Below are 24,807 nucleotides of genomic sequence, written 5' to 3'. Positions count from 1 at the left end.
TGACTAAGTGAGACAATGGACTATCATTCTCAGTGGGTGTTAATAGTACCTATTCTTTCAAAAGCTAAAATTATTTTGAAATAATGAAACAAACAATAAGAACTCAAGAAGAAAGTCTCATGGACCCATGTTAAAACTATTTTCCTGGAAAGGTTGAAAAATTTTGCTGAACTACTAATCAAAGTTTATATTACATATCTGGATATTTTTTTCAGAATAAAAAAGAAGCCCATGTGTTTAAGCTTGCTTAGGGACTGCCCTATCTGAAATCTAAGGATGAGTTAACTGGCCTCTGAAGGCTTCTCCCAGGTTTGGAATGAAATGCTTAATTTAGTTAGCTTTTCTTATTATGCAGATGAAATAACTTGGAATTTCTTTATTAATACTCAAGATTTAAATATGAAGCAATTTAACCTTAGACATTTTGCTAATGCCAGGCATTTTGGAAAAATGATATTTTATCATTTTTTTCACCTACAGCACAGTTCCGTAGCTTGCATATGAGGAGGAGGAGAAAGAGAAAAACAACAGCTGGAGGAGTTCTCTGAATCAATCTTTGGAGTGGATACTTTTTTTGGGGGGGAGGGATATGAGAGAATTATGATAGGGCATGGAGTACAGTAACCTAAGCTATGGATATATTATAATTAGTAACACTGGAGAAAGTAATTATATCAGTAAAATCATGGATCCAATGAATTATTGAATGTTACTATTGACTACAGTGTTCACTACAGTCCAGATATGGTAGTTTGGAACAGAAAACAGAAGCAAACTCAACATGATTTAGTTTATACAAAAAAAATTGCAAGAATAAAAACATCAGCAACAAAAGAGCTACATGATTTAAATACACACACACATACACACACACACACACAGCACCTCCAAATTTTTATCTCAGTGATGTCTAAAAATTCTTAAAACTTTATAATAGGGTAGTTACTTAAACAATTATGGGAACATAATTTTTCTAATTATGGAAAAAAGAAAACAGATATCTTTGCTTTTGTTTTTGTTGTTGTTGTTATTGTTGCTGTTAGTTTGCTTGTTTTTTGATATAGGTATCAGTTTGATTCAATAATTATTTTTGCTTTCAATCTTGGAATGCAAAATATGTGCAGATTAGTAATGTGAAATCAGTCCAGAAAGATAGGTTATAGCTAGATGGTGAAGGGCATTAATGCTAGACAAAGGAGTTTATATTGTATCCTAGAGAAAAGACATAAACCATTGAAATTTCCTGAGTCGCGAAGTAACATGGCTTTAGGAATATAAATTTGCTTATGTGTCAGTTTAGAAAGCTGTATTATAAAAAATCTACAACATTTATTTTAACAATAGACAATTTGTTGTGGTCTTGTCCAGTGTCGTTTATACCATTCTAGTAAGTTTAAGTTGCATTTGGAATATCAAAATGATTAATATTGTAATTAATTCTATAAGAACAATGCATAGAGAACAATGTGGATCATTATAGATGGAGAGCTTTTGATGCAAGATTTTATTTTATATACTTGAGTAACAACTTAACATTACTCTTAGGATGCTTTGATATTAGACACTTTATATTCTCAAGGAATATAAAAAAAAACTTTCTCAGATTTGTAATTCTGATAGAATTTAAAGACTCCTATAACAAAACTTTCATAGTTTTATGGCCATTAAGAATTTCACTTGTAACACATTCAGAGCTTGATTCTCCCTGAGCCCTCATGTATCTTGATTTTTACAGCATAAGCATAAAAGCAACAGGACATGTTTCTCATTTAAATTATGTGAAATTGATATTGTGCTGCATTCATATGTCATAAAAAAGAATGCATCTAGTAATGAGAGCAGTGTCACAGACAATGGAGTTTGAGTGGCTGGGGAGAGGGCTGTGTCCACATCTTACCTTGCCTATGAATCTCAGAATCTTTTCCAAAGGAATTTAGATTCAGTTAAGCTAGTTCTAATTCTGGATTTGATTACTAATCATGTAATGTACTTCTTTAAGTGATTACATGTAACCACAGTCAGTTGCAACCAAGGAACAGAGAAATGCTTGGAGATAATGTTTGCTACAGAAAAATAAAACACATGGATTTTCTTCTGTTTGAATGCACAATTCTGATTCATGAGTCTGAACATGATACTTCTATCTTGATCTCGGAAAATCCCATCTGTTCCCAACTTTTGCCCCGATAATGCTACCTCATAAACTATAGAACCAACAGTTTCCCTTCAGGCAACTATGTGTAGATTAACCATGTGGGTATTTAATTAAGGGGAAGGGGAGGAGTTATTGCCATTATGGGTTTTCTTCTTGTTATCTTTCAACAAGCACTAGAGATGAATGAGGAACTAGGGGCATGATATCCTTTACACTATTCTAGTCTGATCCCACTCCCATCTCTCTACTTACCTTTCACTCTTTCATGTTAGTTTCTCTTTCCCTTCTTGCCCCCTAAGTTTAAGTAACCTCAGAATTCGATGTCGGACCTTCTCTTCTTTGCTTGCATTCTTCCCTTTGGTGATCTCCCATGACTTCAAATGTTACCTTTAAGTGAAGGATGAAAAACATTCTCTCTGTGCTATAAAGCTTGCATTTCAATCTGCCCAGATCCCCAACAGTGCATTAATACCCAGAGAGAGAGAGAGAGAGAGAGAGAGAGAGAGATGGGGGGGGGGGAAGAAGAAGGGAGGGAGGGAAAAGGAGGGAGAGAGAGAAACAGAAACATAGATAGATATAGAGATAGAGAAAAAGATGGAGACAGACACAGAGACAGAGACACTCAGAGAGACACACCCAGTGAGAGACACAGAGATAGAAAAAGAGAAGCAGTAAGAGATCATCTATGTAAGTGCAGCACAAAACATTAAAATCTATATGAAAGACTGTGATCTCTGCTTATTAAAATCCTTTTAATCCTTTAAGACCTTCTGCAGCTTCACATAGTACCCTTTTTTGTGTGTGAAGCAATTGGGGTTAAGTGACTTGTTCAGAGTCACACAGCTAGCAAGTGTTAAGAGTCTGAGCCCTGATTTGAACTTTTATCCTCCTGACTTCAGGGCAGTTGCTCTATTCAATGTATCCTCTAGCTGCCCCAGTACTTTCTTTTTCAATCATTCCCTGACCACTCTCTAGTTAACTGCCCTATTAGTTCAATTTCTCCACTACGTTTATTACATAAGTTCCAGTTGAAAATGGAGTTGTTTGTGAACATGTCTTATCATGTTGTTATATAGTAAACTTCTTGGATTCAGAGACTTTTTATTTTTTTTTTAGCAATATTTTCTTGAAGTCCAAAACACAATGGGTTCTTTAAAATATTCATTGAATTGAATAAATCTATAAGAGATTTTACATAAGATTTTATTTATTTATTTGGAATCTTGGGGTCTTGATCTTCTGTAGTCACAGCATGTTAGATTTGGAAAGGACCTTAGAAACCAACCAGTCCAACTTGTAATTGAAAAGTAAATCTCCTCTAAAACACATATTGTATCCATCTTTTGTTTGAAGATTCCTAGTAAAGGGAAATGAGCTTACTCTCAAATAGATCATTCCATTTTGGGATGGGTTTTTTTAAGTCCTTATATGAAAACTAAATGTGTGTCTTTGCATCTTCATCTTATCAATAGGTGAGGAATGTGAAATAAATATCAATAGGTGGACTAGAGAGAGACTATAGGGTTTTAAATGCAAACATCTAGCATTCATATTTTATCCATTGGAAACGGAAAATTCACTGAATTAGTTTGAACTGGAGAGGACACAGTTAGATCTGTGCCTTGGAGAGGACTCTCAATATATCAATACCTTTTCCCTATTATTTCAATTAAACCACATGATATCATTCAACCAGAGAATTAGCAACAATAGAAATTCTCACTAAAAGCCATTTTTTTTGGCCATATGTATATCATAAAATTCATATGTGTGTATGAACAAAACACTGTATTAATTTTTTTTAAATGCTTAATTATGGAAGGGAGGTTACCATATGCTGACAAACAATGGAACATATGCTCTGAAAAGTTTAACAAAGCTAGAAAGGTTAGGGTATGAACCCTGTGATGGACTCTGTACCTGTCTGTACTAACAAATAATTTGGAGATCATCATGATGTTTGCCACTTAATAGTGGACTGACTTTTTTTTTTAGCTATAGCTCTATTATTAAATTGCAAAGCATTTATGATCTGCTCTGGTATAAACAGATCAGTTAAACATAGAAAAAATCCTCATCAGAGATTCAAAGGTATAAAATTAAAAAGGGTCTTAGAGACTATCTTGCCCAATCTCCTCATTTTACAGAGTAAGAAATTAAGACCCATACATACTGAGTGTCTTTTCTAATGTTCTCTGACTCCAAATAAATCCCTTTCTGAAGCAAATGTCATGTGTACACAAAGTAAAAAAAAAGTCCATGATTTTCCTTTCTTATCAGCATTATGTAATAATTATAATAATAAAAGAGAGTTTGGTTGTTCTCAGGTGTCTTGCGTGTCCCATTTATTTTCCCCCCTTTGGTTTGCAGATTAAAAGTTTGTGGAGGGTGAGACACATCAGCCAAAATCAGACAGAGATTTCCTTCTTTGGTTATCTTCTTTGACAATAGCCATGATTAAAAACTATGAAAAGCAGATGTATTTGAAAATATGATTGAAGTTCTTTCAGGATAATGACATTTTCTTTCCTTTTTGAATCAGCCTAAGTGATGATATTTGCAAGAACAACACTCATACCACATAACACCTAGGCTTTCTCGGGTCTGAGCCTTTAGCTCTGCATCTTACAGCTGGCAAGCTTTAGACAGAGATTAATGCTAAATCATGGGAGCTGAAATTTGTGTCATAGTAAAATCCAAAATACGTAGCCGCCATGAAGGGTACATATTTTTTTTTTTTTTAACAGTTTTTTTCTTATTATTTTTCTGGGTTGGCAGGACCAGATGTTGCTCCTAACACATCTGGAGAACACATTTTTATTGCTTTTGGTGCTGGATGAGAGAATACTGTCAAACGTGGCTAAAAGCCAACTGATTCTTTCAGGCTGCTGAAGGCAACAGGAAGGTGGATGCTGGCTAATCACAGAATGGAATTGCTATGTTTGAGGTTATTGGATCTTTGATTGACTCCATGTTTGCACTACTGTACTCTGCATTATTCAATAAATCTACTTTGCTCAGCATTTTTCAGTGGGTACTGGGCAATGTGCCTTTTATCTGACATTGTTTTTGCCCAGATCTAAGGTAGACGTTGAACATGTCAGTCATTTAAATTGATGATTGAAAAGAATTGTAACTAGCTTCTTTATTTTCTTTGATTAGAATTCTTTCTCAAAGAATCCTATTCATTGTCACCAAACTTATTTTCTCTATATCACTGTATGGCTGTGAGATACTCTTATAGTTCAATAGAATGCATTAACTTTCTGTATCAAGACAAGTCTTAATCTTTATTCCCAAGTTTTGTTCCATGATACCTTGGGTTGGATGAGGGTTTCAGGAGGCTGTTTTGATCTGGATATATTATTTTTCTTTATCTTTCTTTATTCCATTATCATCATCATCATCACCACAACCAGCAGCAGCAGTAGCAGCATTGATTGAGCAACTTCCTAAAAATATTATGCAAAACAGAATCATAGGATACAGAGTTCAAAAAGACCACAGAATTTTCAATATGAAGAAACTGCCATGTATCAGTCATGATGTCTCCAAAACCAGTGAGTTTTTTTTTTGTATGTATATTATATTTTCTTTTGTTGTTGTTTTTGGAGGCATCAGGGTTAAATGATTTATCAAGAGTCACATAGATAGTAAATATCTGAGCAGGATTGAGCTGAGGATCTCCTGATTTCAGAGAAAGTGGTCTATCCACTGTGTTACCTAGCAGCTCCTGTGTTGTGTTTTCAATTCACTTCCATTGCATTGAAAGAAAGAAAAAAGAAAATCTCATAGCAAATGTACATAGTCAAGCAAATAAATTCCAACCTCATTCATGTTCATTTCACATCTTGAGGGTATTAGCCTTCTCTCTAGTAGGATCCGGAAAACTAGTGTTTTTGTTTTCCCATAATGCCAAAGTGCTGTAGAAGTCACATAAACCTGAAGCAGACAATTAATCAGTATCTGTGATTTCATGAGAGGAAGCTCTCCATCAAAGCAGACAGGCAATTGTTTCTGAGACTCATAGCTGCAAGTCCCATGCCTTCAAAGATTTCTTCCATTTACTCTACATTTGTCTTTTAAGTTTAATTTATGTTTTGTTTTCCCCATTAGAAAGTTCCTTAAGCATAGACTTTTTTTTTTTCCTTTTTCTTTATGTTCCTCAGTTTTTATCAAAGTTCCTGGCACAGAGTAAGTGCTTAATAAGTGCTTATTGATTGATTGATCATAGTCTTAGTAGTCTGGGAGCTCTGAGAAGCTGTATAGCTTGCCATAGGCAACTCATAAAGAAGTTTGTTAGAGACAAGAATTGAACCTGGGACTATGTCAGTCCAAGTGTGGCTCTATAATCTCTAAGCAGACAAATGTAAGTTTTTCATCTATACCTCAGATAAAAAAAAGAAACTGAAAAGTCATTGGGAAAGTCACATAAAAATAATGCACTCATATCAACAGTACAGAGAGAAAAGTATATTATAAGGTTTTAAATGAAGGGGAATCGAGATCTCAAAGTTCAGATGTGAGGGGAAATTTACTCTTTTCCACTTAGTAAGGAAAGGCTTCATCAGAGAAGTTCTTATAGATTGATTTAGTGTTCTATTCGAGATTATATATTATTACAAAACAGTAAATATGTCTATTTGAAAGCAGGGATTATATATAGCACTAAGCCCGATTTAGACATTTGCTTAATAACAGTGACAATAATGTCTTAAATCATACACTAACCATTGGAATATCTTCATAAAAACAAATTTCTAATAACAAACAATATTATAACACAAGTGCCTATACAAAAAGCTTCTAAACAATGTCTATTTATTTCGAGCAGCATGATTACAATCAAATTCTAGAGCAACTTAAGAATAGGAATCATCCTTGATATTTGTTATAAAAATCATATTACCTTATTATAAATAACATTTGGAATGTTAGAACTCATACTTTTTCAAAATGCTTTTATCTGCATGATCATGGTGACTTGGGATTTAGCTTAGGACTTCTTTACCATTTTGATGAATGGACCCATTTTACAATCTGTTGAAATCTAAGTTCCCTTACCCCTCTTTATGGAATGTTTTTTTAAAATAATACATAAAATATATAGCCTTATAAAGGAAATCAATTTCATTCCATTATAGTTATCAAAGTATTTATAAATGAAAATTCATGGAACATAAGTTCAGAATACTTAATCTAGTCTACCTTGCACTCCATGGTTTTTCATTACAAATAAGAAAACTGAGCACTACCATAGAGAATGAAGGATTTGCTCATGTATATTCAGCTAGTTACTGACTAAGGCAGAACTATATGTCTCCAAACTTCTACTTTAGTACTTCTCTTTACCTCACACTGTCCTTTAATTTGATTCTTACTGTAACCATAGAAAATATTTTCTGCATCTTTTATATGCAGAATCATGTCATTTTGGTAATGCTCTATGTTGTTAAGCATGGAATGCCATGGTTCCTGAAGAATAAAAATTGCAAGACACATAAAGGACAATTGCAAGACATATAGTGAATATGAATAGACTATAATATATGGCAAAAAAAAAAAAAGAAGCACTCTGGAAGAGCAGTTGAGAGAAAAGATTATTAATAACCAAGGATTTTCCCTTTTTTCTTAATTCTCATTTATAGATCTCAGTCTCTGAAGGTTGAGCTATCTTTTCCTCTATCTAGACCCAATATGGGGGGCAGCCATTGTGTTCTGCTTAGGTTTGAGTGGGACATAAATTCTTTAAATTGATTGCCAAAGGTTTGTTAGGCAACTTGGAAGAGAATGACCTAATCAAATTTCAGGTAATTCATTGTAATATTCATTCTCTCATTGATTGCTAATCAATTAGGGTTGATAGCCACTCTGGGAAATAAGTACTCTTCTAAGGACATAGAAGCTGCAAACCCATCACCATGATGGTCTTTTGGTCTATGAGACAGCTAAATGGCCATCCTTTTAGTAATATGCTGATTTTATTAATAAAATGATTAAATTATCCAGAAATTATGTCTCTCAAATCTTTTTAAATACCACACAGTATGAATATATTATTAAATAGATGTATGGCTGGACAAGGAATTGGTAATCAGGTAAAGAGGAGACATCAATTGATAAAGCATTAAGTATGTCAATATAGAATTTAGAGAAGGTATTGGATGAGAAAGTCAGAAGTTGATTTTATCCCTCCATAAGCCTGTTGATGGCTTGGATTTTACTTTTTAATCATGTCTTTTATTATCTGAGTAGTATCTCTTGTCTTATAAATGTTATTCCTTATATACTTCCCTTTTTTGTGCTTTAAAAATTTAAATTACAAGCATTTGTTTAATTGATCCCCTGCCCCAAACTATTCCCATTAGAAAAAAAAAAGAGAAACGAATAGTAAAACTCCTGTAAGAAATATACATAGTTAAGCAAAACATATTCCCACATTGACTATGTTAAAAAAAAATGTACATCTTATTTTCTCTCTTGAACTCAAAATACTCTTTATGAAAAGACTTCATATAACTTAGTAATGTGACCTTTTTCTGACAAACTCAGCAGAGATACTTTTTGCAGACTTTTGAATGTTAAGTGTACTCCTGGATAATTGATGACATACATGGAACTATCAAAATATTTATATACTAGTTAATTTTATATAATATATGGGTTTAAATGCTTACATGATAAATGATAATTTAAAATCTTTTCTATAGTTCTTTTACAATTGATTGTTGAAAAATCCATAGTTTTGCTTCTTTGAAAAAAATTATAAATGACAAAATTCAGAGAACATGAACTTTGTCAAATACAAAAAGGAAAAAAAAAAGGACTTTGAATTTGGAGCTGTGAGTTTTCATTTTATATAGCCTTTATTTTTCAAAAGTACCTATTAAATTTAACACAGTAGTGTGGTCGCAACCTGCTTATTTGTGTCCTCTTTTGAACTACATTCACTTTCTTCTGTGTATTTTTAAATGTTCATCTATGTTCTTTTTTCTATTTTTTTTGGTATTATTATCACTTCCTCTCACCCTAGAGAAGACTTAGTTATTGAAAAAAACCACTCTCCTTTATAATAAATATCTAAAAATTAAATCATATATTGTCATATTAGAAAATATAAAGAATTCTTATTTTCAACATGATATTAATAATTGCAAAAACAACCTGAAGCATGCCAATAGGACAGTGAGTTAGTTAAATTAGGTTATATCAAAGGGATTTTAATATCAGACAGTTTTACAAATTGATCTTTATAATCCTTTCCTAAAAACATACTGAAATATAGAAAGTAGATTAGAGATGCTAACAAAACTTTCTTCATATTTTAAAAATCCTATTCCAAAAGGAAACCAGAGAAAGTAAGACATTTTTCTAAGGAAGGCCTAGAATGTGAGCATAGAAATCCCAATTCTTGATCAGTGTAATGGTTGACTGGCCATTACTATGTCTCACAATGGCTCCACAAAATGTTTTGTGGGACTTCACCTTTGTCCATCTTAACATCAATCTCAAAAGGTTAAGGACATAGCTAAACTCTCTTGGATTCATTATGGCCTCATCCATGAACCAATCTTTTTTTTTTTAAACTCTCTCTCTTTTTTAGCACTTGGGTAAGAAGTTTCATAAATTTTCTTACTCTATTAAAGCCATGTTTCTTTTGATATTCCCTTAGATTACCTTTTTCAAGCTTCAAAAAATTGTCTTCTCCATTCCTCTCTAATTCTCATACTCACCATTTGAGTGAACAAATCTGTGTGAAACTATTAAAAGAGGCAAATTTGTGGAGAAGAAAGTAACTCATGATTTTGCTGATTTAATAACAAAAACCTAGTTGTAGCAAGGAATAAGGCATTGAGAATTAAGTATTAGATAATATTTTGATCTATTTTACAGGATTGTAAAAGTTTTGCTTTCAATGATCCTAAAGTTTTTAGTTCCACAAATATCATGGAAAGTGTTGTAGTTTGGGGAAATAAACAAACAACATAATAAAAATAAGCCAAAAAAAATCTTCCCCCCTTTTGTAATCTAGTATTTCTCTATTTCACAGATAATCTATTCCCCAGTCATATCTGCTATTCTTGTTTTGTATTTCTTTTCTTATGTATCTTTTTTGGACCTCAGCCTCTTCCCCTATTGTTAGAATTAAATGGATTGTTTAATGTGGTATCCCTGTTCTATTTGAATTATTTCATTAGTTTAAATTTTTATGCAGTCTGTCCACTTTACTAAATATTCTGTTAAATTCATTCCTATAATGTATCATACTTGCATAATTTTGGTCTTGTGATGAATTTTTAAATACTTTTTTCTCATGCAGATATTTTTCTTCTTTTCCTTGTTATAAGCACATTCATAGGATAATATCATAGATTTAGAAGTAGAATGGACCTTAGAGATCATCTTATCAAAACTTCTCCTATTAAATTTTAGGAATCTGATATTCAGAAACATTAAATGATTTTGCCTGTTAATAAGTATCAGAAGTGGGATTTGAATCCACATTCTCTGATCCTCAATCCCAGAGTTTGCTTGGGCATGCGGGAGAATTTTGTGGATACTTGTTTTATTATGCAATATTATTAAATAGGTTAGCATGAATTGTACTTATTGACTGATTATCAAAGGAAAACTCAGCTCATGCATTGTAGCTTTAGAAGGGCAGTTAAACAGAGTAACCTTAAAGCTAAACTACTTCACCTACTCCCACACTGGGCACAAACTAAATTTGCACATGGAAATAGAGGCTACTTATTTTCCCCTGGATAAAAGCTTCAAAACTGTTTCAGCAGTTAATATAGTTTACATCTTTTGCCCAGCTGATAGCCCAGTTAGTATCTCTCTTCCTGTGACCTCAGGGGTAAAAACTAATCAGCTCCCCCTAAGGTATATCCCTTCCTTCTCTATCCAATGTCTGAGATGCTCTGATCTCATATTTACCATGACTCCAAATTGAATTCATGTCCATAGTCCAAGAACTTGCTGGGCTGCCTTGAAGCATGAAATAAATTTACATCCAACAGTCCATAACTATTGTTATTTGCCTCTTTCTGATGCAGAATAGTATTCAAAGGTGTTCAAGGAGGATGATACAGTAAGGTGTTTACAAGGTGTTATCCACTGATACTTTATGAGATTCTCCAATTCTCTCATTATTTCAACTTCAGAATACCAGTTTGATTGGTTGAGCAAACAAATTAGTCATCCTCCTAGGGTCTTTAAATAGCTACAGGTTGAAGAAAATGGGAAGGGGTCAAATTTGGCACAGAGTAGTTGTGGAGTGAGTGGAAGATTTACTTCAACAGAGATCAAGGCCCAATTGAGAGAGGAAACACAAAAGCTCTGGAGAGAGAAGAACAAAGGTGGACACCTTCATCTGAACAAAAAAGTAGTTTCAAGGAATGGCAGCTTGGGGAAATAAGCAGTTATTGTGTCAAGAGAGGAAAGACACAAAGGAGCTCAAGAAGAAAGAAAGGACTTTCAGGCCCAGTAGTTCCAGTCTAAGACTTTCTGGTTTTTTTTTTTTTTTTTTTTGGCACATGTAGTACTTACATGGATCATTTTACCATTCTTCTTTATGGTATTTTTACTTTTTACACTGATATTTTATACAAAAGGTGAAATAGCACACTCCGGATTTTACTTAGGCAGGGGGGAGAATTTTGTGGATACTTGTTTTATTATGCAATGTTATTAAATAGGTTGGCATAAATTGTGATTACTGATTGATTATTAATTAAAAGCTCAGTGTTGGGGGCTCATGTACTATAACTTTAGAAGGACAGTCAGAGTAATTTTAAAGCCAGGATACTTCAATCATTCCCACACTGGGCATAAACTGAATTTGCACATGGAAATAGAGCCTACTTATTTTCTCCTGGACAAAAGCTTCAAAACTGCTTCAGAAGTTAATATGTAAATATATCTGTAGGATCCCATCTAAAGTACTATTCCCCAACTTCTATTAATTTCTGAGGCAGTTTTGAATCTGCAAATTTATATCGCATATCTGTTGATTGGGGCCATGTTTCCTTGGAAAAAAACTCTGCATTGTCCTTTTCTGTCACATATGACATATTCTCCAAAAGGAAGAAACAGAATGATTTTCAATCACATTTGCACATGGAAATAGAATCTACTTACTTTCCCCTGGATAAAATATGAGAAATAAGAAAATTATTAAAAGCTAGGGTGACTCTTTCATTAGACAAAAATCTAATGAATTTTTAGATATGAAAGAAATTGGAACCAAACTGCTATTTAATATATTGGATAAGAAAATAGAAAAAAAAATCTAAGTAAAGAAGTAATTTATCTTTCCACATGTATTATTTATAAATATTCTGGGCAGAATCCACTAGATAAATTTGGAAAACTTTGCATTGGTGACTCAGACTATGTAAAATAAAGTCTAAGTTATGCAAATTAATGTTACCAAAAACTACAAATTATATTCAAAAATTAAAACTGCCATGATGAGGGGGAAAAATGCTGCTAGAGAAAATATGCCTGAAATCATGTCAAATGAGAAAACTAATCACCCTTATGTCTAGGGTGTTAAGTGCTTACATTACTCCAAAGTGAGTTATACCATTATTTTATAGAGATTTGCTCTTATTAGCTAAGTCAACCATTCATCTAGAGTCATAGCTGTAAGAGCTACAAGGAGCCTTACAGATCTAGTGTGACTTCCAAATAGTAGAGAGAAGAAAATTCTGTCTAAAGAAGTTAAATGAGTCTGTATGGTTGTGTAGCTATTTAATTGGTAGTGCTATTGGTAGAGAATTCATGCATTCTGATCGCAAATCCAGTACACTTTCCACTAAAATATCCTGTCTTTAATGACACTTATAGTTATACACTATGATATTGCTCTTCACTGGATAAGATCACAATATATAAATGATGCAATATGGTATGAGATAACATAATATAGCATGCATGCATGTCAATAAATCAACAAGTATCAAGTGATTATTATATGCCAAGTATTATTGTTAGTGCTGATAATATAGATAGAAATAATGGAAAAGGGCTTTTATATGTATATGATACATGGATAATACCACGTACAATTATGTTTGTTTACATATGCACACACACATACTAAGCTGGATATTGATATCTAAAAAGCTTTCTATTTTTCAAGTATTTGGAGTAGTGTGAGGAAGATTCTAATTATTCCTCTGATTAATTATTAAATATAGACAGAAAAGAAAGACTGGGCTTTTCAATTTTAAACCCAGAATTTATGAAGTCAAAATAATTCTTTGTATCATTCAACTACCTCCATTTTTAGTAAGCTAAGAAAAGGACTTCCTTTTTTTTTTCTTCAAGAAACAAAACAAAACAATAATACTTGCCTTCTGAACATAGATATCTGTTATTGTTCTTTTATGTTACATATATATATATATATATATATATATATATATATATATATGCAGATTGAACTAATCTTTGTTCATGAATGAAATCGTGATGCATAGAGTATGGAAAAAATTCCAATGAGTTTTCTGGTGTTAATTTTTCCAAATTAAAACAAAAAAAAAGAACAGAGGTTACTGGGTAAAAGTAGAAAAGGGTAGAATCTGAGATGCTATATTTATTCAAAGGTATATAAAAAATTTCAGGGACTAACAGGGAAAATATATACCATGCATCAAAGGTTAAGGTGTAAATTTAAAAGTGTGAGATTTCCACTACTGTCATTCATGGGCCAGAATTTGATATTTTTTCACCATTAATTGTAAATTAAAAAGGTTTAATTAGCTTTTAAGCAAAAAACATCTCTGTTAGATTCCCATAGTACCTGTGGGAAAAATGGTATCAACTTTACATGTGATAAATGGAATTATTCAAAGCTCCTCGTTATTCAAAAGAACCAGCTTTCAGAAAATGAATTTCCTCTATTCAAAACTTTGGATCTTTCCCCATCCATCAAGGTAATTTTGCTAAGCAAGAGTGCACTAATCTCAGGTCAGAGAAGTAATTTCTAACCTACCTGGAACATAGAGAAAGAAAACAAACAAACAAACAAACAATCAAAATCCCTCCCACTTCATTTCCAGTATTCTGGAAACAATATCAAATGGAAAAAGAAACCAACTCATTGAAAAACAGAATTTGTGAAATGGAAAAATAAAATCCAATGAACAAATACCTCATTTACAAGTTCAATTGGCCAAATGCAAAAGGAGATAATAAAGCTAACTGAAGAAAATAATGTAATTTACTAAAAAATTTGAATTGAACAAATGGACTGAATGAATCAGATCAAGGAGAAAATATTGCAAGCAGCCAGAAAGAAACAATTCAAATATCCAGCAGTCACAATTAGGATTGACCAGGCCCTAGAAACTTTTACTTTAAAGCATCAAAGGGCCTGGAATCTGATATCCCGAAAGGCAAAGAAACTTGTATTGCAGCCAAGAATGAACTATACAGCAAAATTAAGCATTAAAGTGAATTTCATTTATTTCTGATGAAAAGACCAGAGCTGAACAGAAAATATGATTTTCAAATACAGAACTCAAAAGAAGTATAAAAAGGTAAAAAGGAAATAATAAAAAAAAAACCTCTTGCTTTTAAAAGTTAAAAAGTTTACATCCCTATATGAAAAAATATATGTTTAACTCTTGAGAACTGTGTTGCTGGGATGGATATACTTAGTGCAGATATAATTTAATTTTATTGTGATAATATAAAAGACTAGAGGTAGAAAGATGATTGTAGTGGAAAAAGAGGAAAATGGAGGTAAAATGTGGTAAATTACATCTCATGAAGAGGAAAAAAAGGCCTATTACAACTGAGAGAAAGGAGGGAGGGGGATGAGCTTTGTATGAATCTTACTCTCATCAGATTTGGCTCAAAGAAAGAATATCAGACATATTTAGCTTCACAGTGAAACTTGTCTCACCCTATGGGGAAGTAGAAGGGAAAAGGGGAAAGCAAAAGGTGAGATTTATAAGAGGGAGAACACAAGTAGATGGGAAAAAGTATAAGAAAGAGGAGGGGCTGTAAAAAGGAGGGCTGTTTGAGGGAGGTGGTGTCAAAAGCAAAATACTGGGTAGGAGGGAAAGGGTGAAATGAAAGAGAAAAGTATAACCTGGGGAAAATAAGGTGGCAGGAAATACAAAGTTAGTAATTTTAACTGTGAATGTAAATGGGATGAACTCTCCCATAAAACAGAAACAGATAGCAGACTGGATTAAATGCCAGAATTTTATAATATATTGTTTACAGGAGACACATTTAAAGCAGAGTGATACAAACAGAGTAAAGGTAAAAAGGTGAAGCAAAACATATTATACTTCAATTGAAACAAACAAACAAACAAAAAAAGCAGGGTTAGCTATTCTGATCTCACTCAGATCAAGCAAAAGCAAAAATAGATCTAATTAAAAGATCTAAGAAATAGATCTAATTAAAAACTAAACGTGATAAGGAAGGAAACTATATTTTACTAAAGGGTAACATAATGAAATAATATCAATACTAAGCATGGATACATCAAGTGGTATAGCATCCACATTCCTAAAGGAGTAGTTAAGACACCTACAAGAAAAATTAGACAGCAAAACTATATTAGTGGGAGATCTCAACCTTGATCTCTTAGAACTAGATAAAGTAAACCATAAAATAAATAAGAAAAAAGTTAAGGAAGTAAATAGAATTTTAGAAAAGTTATGTATGATAGACCATTGGATAAAATTGAATGGAAACAGAAATTTTCTCCATTGTACATGGGACCTACACAAAAATTGGCCATGTATTAGGGCACAAAAACCTCAAAATCAAAGGCAGAAAGGCAGAAAGAGTAAATGCATGTTTTCCAGATCATGATGCAATAAAAATTACGTGCAATAAAGGGCTAGGGAAAAACAGATCAAAAATTAATTGGAAACAAAATAATCAGATCATAAAGAATGAGTGGGTGAAACAACAAATCATAAACACAATTGATAATTTCATCCAAGAGAATGACAATAATGAGACAGAATAATAAATGTATGGGATGCAGCTAAAGCATTTCTTGGGGGGAAGTTTTATAACCCTAAATGCTCACTTGCATAAAATAGAGAAAGAAGATCAATGAATTGGGCTTGCAACTAAAAAAGCTAAAAAAAAAAAATTGAAAACCCTCCAGTTAAATACCAAATTTGAAATTCTGAAAATAAAAGAAATTAATAAAATTGAAAGTAAGAAAACTATTGGATGAATAAATTAAACTAAAAGTTGGTTTTATGAAAAAAAAAACAAAATAAATAAACCTTTAGTTAATTTTATTAGAAAAAGGAAAGAAGAAAATCAAATTGTTAGTATCAAAAATGTAAAGGGTGAATTTTTCACCAATGGAGAACAATTAAGAACAATAATTAGAAGCTATTTTATCTAACTATATGCCAATAAACCCTATAATTTAAGTGAAATGAATACTTACAAAAATATAGATTATCCAGATTAATAGAGGAAGAAATAAATTACTTAAATAGTCCCAGTTTAGAAAAATAATTTGAACAAACTATTAATCACTTCCCTAAGAAAAATTTTCCAGATCCAAATGAATTTACATGTGAATTCTACTAAACATTTAAGTAACAATTAATTACAATATTATGCAAACTATTTAGAAAAACTGGGAAGAAGGAATCCTACCAAATTCTTTTTTATGACACAGACAGGGTGCTGATATCTAAACCAGATAGAATTAAAACAGAGAAAGTAAATTATAGACCAATCTCCCTAATGAATATTGATGGAAAAATCTTAAATATAATATTAGCAAAGAGATTACAGAAAATCATCCCCAATATAATATACCATGACCAAGTAAGATTAACACCAGGAATGCAGGGTTGATTCAATATTAGGAAAACTATTAGCATAATTGACTAATAACCAAAGTAACAAAAATCACATGATTATATCAATAGATGCAGAAAAAATCATTTGATATAATCCAACACCCATTCCTATTAAAAACACTAGAGAGTATAGGAATAAATGGAGTTTACCTTAAAGTGATCAGTAGCATTTATTTAAAACCATCAGCAAACATCATATGTAATGGCAATAAACCAGAAGCTCTTCCAATAAGATCAGGAGTGAAATAAGGTTGCCCACTATCACCATTACTATGGAATATTGTATTAAAATGTTAGCTTTGGCAAAAAAAAAAAAAAAAAAAAAAATGAAAGGAATTAGTGTATATGAGGAAACCAAATTATCACTCTTTGAAGATACGATGGTATACTTAGAGAATCCTAGAAAATCAACTAAAAACCTACTAGAAACAATTCATAATTTTAGCAAATTTTCAGGATACAAAGTAGGCAAAATTAGGAACTACATAAACACAGTTACAAAACACTTTCTACACAAATAAAGTAAGATCCAATTAATTGAAAAAAATATCAATTGATCATGGGTAGGCCAAGCTAATATAATAAAAATGACAACACTGTCAAAATTAATCTATTTATTCAATGTCATACCAATCAAACTCCCAAGAAATTATTTTATTATTTACAAAATTATTACTTTTTCTAGTAATAATACAGTTTATCTGGAGGAACAATAATTCAAGAATTTCAGGAGAATTAATGAAAAAAATGCAAATGAAAGTGGCCTAGCTGTACCAGATCCTATACTATATTTTAAAGTAGCAATCATCAAAATGATTTGGTATTAACTAAGAAATAGAGAACTTGATCAGTGGAATGATGAAATTGAAACCATTTCTAGCCATATGAAAAGGTGCTCTTAATCACTATTGATCAGAGAAATGCAAATTAAGATAATTCTGAGATACCATTATACACTTTTCAAAAGGGCTAAGATGATAGGAAGAGATAATGATGAATGTTGGAGGGAATGTGGGAAAATTGGGACACTAATACATTGTTGGTAGAGTTATGAACTGATCCAACCATTCTGGAGAGTAATTTGGAACTATGCCCAAAGGGCTATCAAACTATTCTTACCCTTTGCTCCGGCAAGGTTTCTAATGAGCTTGTATCCTAAAGAGATCACAAAGGAGGGAAAGGGCACACAAGTGCAAAAATGTTTGTGGCAGCCCTTTTTGTAGTGGAAAAAACTGGAAACTTAGTGGATGCCCATCAGTTGGAGAATGGCTAAATAAGTTATGTTATGTGAATGTTATAGGATATTATTGTTCTATAAGAAACAATTAGCAGAATAATTTCAGAGAGGCCTGGAGAGACTTACATGAACTGATGCCAAGTGAGGTAAATAGAACTAGGAGATCATCGCACATGGTAACAGCAAGAATATGTGATGATCAATTCTGATGGACGTGGCTCTTTTCAACAGTGAAATGATTCAGACCAGTTCCAAAAGTCTTGTGATGAAGAGAGCCATCTACAACCAGAGAGAGAACTGTGGGGACTGAGTGTGGATCACAACATAGTATTTTCACTCTTTAAGTTGTTTGCTTCCATTTTGTTTTCTTTCTCATTTTTTTTCTTTTTGATATGTTTTTTCTTGTGCAGCAAGATATTTGTAGAAACATGCATAGAAGAATTGGACATGTTTAAAATATATTGGATTACCTGTCATCTAGGTGACAGGGTTTGGGGAAAGAGAGGGAAAAAATTGGAATACCAGGTTTTACAAGGATGAATGTTGAAAATTATATATGCATATGTTTTAAAAATAAAAACTTCACTGATAATAATAAAGACCAAAAGACAGTAAATATCATAATTTCATGATAAACTTCTTTGGAACCAATGCATTTATTTTCACATGTTGCATTATGGGAGATATTTGGTTTTTGAGATGCTGAAACCAGGCCAGAGAGCTGATGTCCTTATTTCTTGGTTCATTAAATGTTGCTGTGAAGAAAGAAAAGTCAAGTAAAAACAAACAAGAAAAATAACAAAAACTCTGGAAATGTCATTAAAACTGTACTTCATATATAATTGAACTGGAATTACAAAAAGCTATTAAAGTCAACATTGTCTAAGTAAATAAAAACCAAAATAAACAAAAATATCATCCTTTCCAAATAAATTTGATTATGTATGTACCAATATACTTAGGACTCAGTTAACAAGGATAAAAATGAATAATGGTTTGGAGATATTTATAGCTAAGATGTGAGATTCTCAAAAAAAAAGTTTAGAGGCAAAAAAAAAAAGTCATTGCTGATCGGTGCAAAAGATATTTTCAAAAGGGAAACCAAATTCAATATCCATTAAGTGTCAAACTATTCAATGGGACTGGGGATACAAATAAAAAAAAATGACATAACTCCTACAAACAAGGAACTTACATCATTAACTTGCATGAGAAACAAGCAGGTAATAGGCAGAACAATTGCATTAACAATCACTTCTACATTCTGCTTCATTTCACTGAGAAATAAAGCCTATCTTTCTAATTATATCTCCTACTCTACTCCATGAACTCTACTATCCCTGTAAACCAGATTATTCATTGTATGTTCTGTACTTTGTGCCTTGAGAGCTTGGTTTTCACTGTTGTAAAATAAAACCAAACCACAGCAAAACCACAAACTTGTGGAACAAATATTGGAAGAAATTCTATAGATGATACTCTACATATAACTATTTTTAAAGCTTTTTTTTTCTCAAAATACATGAAAAGATAGTTTTTAACATTCACTCTTGCAAAACCTTTTGGTCCAAATTTTTTTTCCCACCCTTCTCCCCACCATCTCCCAATATATGTTAAATATATTCAATTCTTCTATATATCTATATATTTCCATAACTGTCATGCTGCACAAGAAAAATCAGATAAAAAAGGGAAACAATGAGAAAGAAAAAATAAAGCAAGCAAACAACAACAAAAAGAGTGAAAATGCTATGTTGTGATCCATATTCAGTTCCCATAGAGTTCTCTCTGGGTGCAGATGGCTCTCTCTATCACAAGACCATTGGAATTGGCCTGAATTACCTCATTGTTGAAAAGAGCCACGTCCACCAAAATTGATCTATATATAAGTATTAAACTAGATATCACAATCCATAGCTAGTGTGTCTGTGTCTGTGTGTGTAGATTATTGGTAGAAAAGATGAAGACTTTCATACCAGACAAAATTCTGAAGACACCACCCATGAAATTATGACTTCAGATCTCAATCAGTCAAATCAACAAATATCTATGCAGTGCCAACTTTGGTTAAGGATACAAAAAGAAAAAAAAATTGAAGTAATCCTTGCCTTTAAGGTGATTGATTCCATTGTAGCTGGAGAGAAATTATGTACACAAATAAATATAATAACAAGATAACTATAGGGTTAGCTGCTAAAGGAAGGGGAAGAATATCTAGAAAGATTTCTTTTAAAATTTGATGCTCTTACTTAATCTTGAGAAATTAAGAGACTCTGGGATGTCTCTGCATCAATGAGCAAAAGACAGGCAATAAACAAGATGAACTTTAGTTCTTTTAAGAAGAAAATAAAATCTCAATTTGAGAAAAAATATTATCTGATGGATACCATGGAGATTTCATAGGACAAAAACCATGGGTGAAATACAATTCAGGAATGTTATTTTTACAAAATGTTTGTACAACTAAATACATTGTTGTAGTAGTTGTTGCTGGTGTTTTAAATTGTGAATTCATTGGTAAAGAATTGCCTTTGAAGGAAATTGCTTTACAAATGTAAATATGAAACTTTTCTGTAATTTATTAATGCAGAGCATTTTCTAATGCAAGGAGAGATTGAGTGATTTTTCCATAATCTCAAACCAATTAGGGCTCTCTGTGGGGCTGACTTCCTATCTAAAGATTTTTCAGTTCTCAGATCAGACAAAGTACCTATCATATAAAGTGAAGTACAATAATATATTATCATACAATAAAACATGTAGGAGTAGATAATATATAACAGAGCTTCTTAAATTTTTTCTTATAGGGACCCCTTTTCTCCTGAGACGTATTTACATGACCTCTGGATATATAGATATATAAAATAGATATACAAATCAAACAGTTACTAATAATAAGTCACAATTTTATGACCAGTTACATTATGAAACCTCATATGAGTTCACAAATCACGGTTTAAGAAGTTGGGGCATAGGGGAAGGAGCACTGAGTTTGGCATCTGGGGATAAATTCAAATAGTGATTCTGTGCTGTATCCTTAGATTGGCTATTAATCCAGTAAGGACTCATTTTGTTTATTTGTAAAATGAAGAGATTAAATTAGGTCTCTTTCAGATTCAAATGCTATGACTGGATACCTTGAGTGATATTAAAAATTAAGGAAGACATAATCTTTCAAAAATAAACTAATTAGGATTTCATATGAATAGCCAGTTTGCATTTGTAGAGAGTTTCTAACAAAGAGGTGTCCAGCTCATGAAAAATTAGTTCCAGGGATCACCCTTCCCTCCCCTCTTTCCCCCACCCCCTCCCCATATACTTCCCTTCAAAAAAAATCGATATTACAAAAGTATTTCTTTTCCTTCCATAGATAATAAAAGAACAATGTTTTTCCAATAATTTACTGAGCTATCTTTATTTAGAATGGGTTTGATACTCCCATATGGGGAATTTTTAGTCTGTAAATTAACTGAATTCCCTATGTCTTCAACAGCTAAATATAAACATAGATTAAAAGCAAGAAGGAACCTTAGAAATTATTGGATCTAACTCCACCATAGAGGCTAAAAGACAACTTACTTGGGGTCATATTGTCAAAAGAAGAATTTATTAGGGTCACAAGTGTCAAGCAGAATTTGATGTGCAGTCATTCTTGACTCTAAATCTAGCTGTCTAGTCATTGCTTTCCCTTATAACTTCTGTTCTTTACAGAAAGGGGACTTTTGTGTTTGAAGTGATAAGTTTTTAGATTTGTTCAACTTGGTCTTCAAGAAGGTTGGGAAGGAAGGGTAGGTGACAGAAGGATAAAATCCTCTCACCTAATGATTGATAGTTCTCATATTAGCACATGTTGTTCCCCATTTTAAAACTAAATATGTACATAATATGAATATGACCTGGGTTTCTAGCCAAGCCTGAGGTTTTTGCCTGCTACTGTATAGGAGAATATAGACTTAAAAAATGGAGAGATATTGTATGACTCTTGGAGTTGATCACAGAGATTCTATCAAGCTGAAATTCAAGGAAAGACTAATGTAGTAACTAACATATTCTCTGAAACTCTAGCAAGGAAATCTGGAAATCAGATCGGTTTTTCCAACTGTTTTCAACTTCTAAGCTCTTTGATTTTTATCTAAGAGGCTTTCCCCACAAAAAAAGAGCCTGGAACCATATACCTCTTGCTCCCCTAAGTCTCTGCCTCATTGTATCTGGACCAACTTGTCTCAGACAAGTCTATAGTATAGGAACATCATCTGTTAGTGCTTCCTTCTAAATATATAGCAACACAAAAATGCCCCAGGCTTGGCTAGAAACCTGGACTTATTAAGCAAATAGGAAAAAAATATAAAAAAATTAAAAGGAAAAATGTGAAATGGCAAAATGGTATTAAGATTAAATTAATGACAATTGGTTAAGCCAAATATTTTGCTAGGTAAAAGAAAGTAAATACTAAAGGAAACATCTTGAGACAATCAAAGAGATAAAAAGTGGGCTTTCGTTGCTTAGTAGACATTCACAGAGGCTGGGTCATCAGATAAATACCCAGGGGCAGATTGGGGATGCAGGAAGGGGTGAACAAAAGTATATGCAGAGAACTAGGAGCAGAAATTCCTCCTTCATGCATCAGCCAGAGCCTGCATTTTTACCTGGAAATTGAGAGCTTAAAAATGGAAACCAATGAGAACAGTGATTGCTTGCTATTATGATGTGTTTTTTCCATCAAGACCTTCCCAGAAATAAGCTACTTTCATAAAGTTTAGTTTACATGTTTGCTTTTTGTCCAGATTTCCTTTCCTTTGCTATTTCCAACTCAGAATTAATCAAATTCTCATTACTTCATTATAAATTAATGTTTTGTTAGAATTAAATTCAGATAGTAAAACATCCCTTTTTCAGGTTAGGGGGTAGTTTATGATTTCTCAAATTATGAGCCAAGGAGAAGGAGGTAAAGATTAAGAAGGAATAGAATGGAAAAAAAAAAAGAAGCAATAGAATGAAAAAGGAACCAGGACATAGAAGGAAGAGGAGTCAATTTTCAAAGTGAACATATTTTATAAATTAAAGATGTTTAATAGCATTATTTTCATATATCTACAAATTTTGCAAAGGAATTGTAACCATCAATGGCCAATTGGAAAACATTGTTCTACAGTTATAATTTGCTAAATGAGTCTTTATTAGTCTGGTTCATCTAATGGAAAAATATCTATTAACTAACATGTATAAGTTCAAGATTACTAAGTATGGCTTTGGCATTTTCCATGAATACCCCTCTCAAAATACAACTTAGTGTGGTTTTAATAACTGATGAATAGCAATAATTTTGTTTTCCACTGTGTTGAGTGAAAAAAAATATTTAATGTCCTTTGCTCTCTAAGTCTTAACACTGCAGGAGTATTCCTATGAAATATCTTGCTGACAGGTCATCATCATGATGTAAGACTTCTTTGCCTTCATGTTTTCTTCCCTGTGTCTTCCAAAATGTTTCATCATCTTGTCTTATTTTTAATTGATGAAATAGTGACACAACTTAATTACATGCTTATCAAGAATTAACAAGAGAACAGCTGTTAGAAGCAGCCATGCTAGTGAGTTATTTTCTGAAATATATATATATATATATATGTATATATTAATTTGTAAAGATCCAATCTATCTAAATAAAAACAAAGAAAAATTATTGTTCTGATGTAAGTACAACTTGTATCATTTCAGGTGACAAAGGGAGTCTTCTGAATCTAATTAATTTATATGTGTATATATATGAAAATATTATACATATATCATGGTATGATTTGAAATTCTAAAAGCTTTTTATCCTTATGAGTCATTAACATTATACTCAGTCTCATTACTTTACTCCCTAGCCTGATAGCCTAATTTCTTGAATTCAAATGGTAGTAAACTCATTTTTTATCATTAATAAGTAGATTGACATGTATTTGGAAATAGCTAGGGAAGAAGAAAAAATTAAATTAGGTTGTAACAAAACATACACTATTAATGAGGAATTATGGGTTAGGCACAGCAGGGTTAGATTCCATCCATAAGTAAGGTTGGGCAAATTTCAATGATACTAAACCATCAAGCATAGTTTCTTTGGCAGATACGAGACTGCTTCTTCTTGTCTCATTTAAACAACATAAAAACATACAAGTTGTCCCATAGACTAAAAAGTAAATGTCCAATTACTTATTGGAATAACCTAAAGGAAATGGGGCATTATAGAAATTAGGTATTATTTTAATATTTCCATAACACCATTGAGTCTTTTAAAAAATATCTTTATTTATTTACAAAGCATATGCTTAGGTAATTTTTCCAACATTGACCCTTGAAAAATCCATTAAGTCTTATAAATTATTTTGACCCATTAGTTTCTGAGATAGGCTGGATAAGTATTATTATCTCCATTTTACAGATGTTCTTTTTGTTGTTTAATCATTCAGTTATATCAGAATTTTTATTATTATTTTTCCAGTGAGTTCTATCTTCTCATTATGTAGCTAAAATATTTACATTTCAACTTCAACATTTGACCTTTCATT

At 32.2% G+C, this 24,807-nt stretch overlaps 1 long non-coding RNA gene across 3 annotated transcripts in view; it reads left to right on the top strand.

Annotated features, from left to right (window-relative positions):
• Positions 1 to 24,807, top strand: part of LOC116419778 — a 212,345-nt gene that overhangs the window by 66,698 nt on the left and 120,840 nt on the right. For 2 of the 3 annotated variants that reach the window (XR_004230078.1, XR_004230080.1), the window contains exon 2: positions 5,575 to 5,715. This is a non-coding gene — a long non-coding RNA (uncharacterized LOC116419778). The remainder of the gene's footprint in view (positions 1 to 5,574; positions 5,716 to 24,807) is intronic. The other variant, XR_004230079.1, reaches the window with a different exon arrangement.

This window comes from Sarcophilus harrisii, chromosome 6 (genome assembly GCF_902635505.1).
Source record: "Sarcophilus harrisii chromosome 6, mSarHar1.11, whole genome shotgun sequence".
In the NCBI taxonomy this organism is placed as follows: Eukaryota; Metazoa; Chordata; class Mammalia; order Dasyuromorphia; family Dasyuridae; genus Sarcophilus; species Sarcophilus harrisii.
Note: the sequence above shows the minus strand (reverse complement) of the source record. Positions and strands in the feature narration are given on the sequence as shown.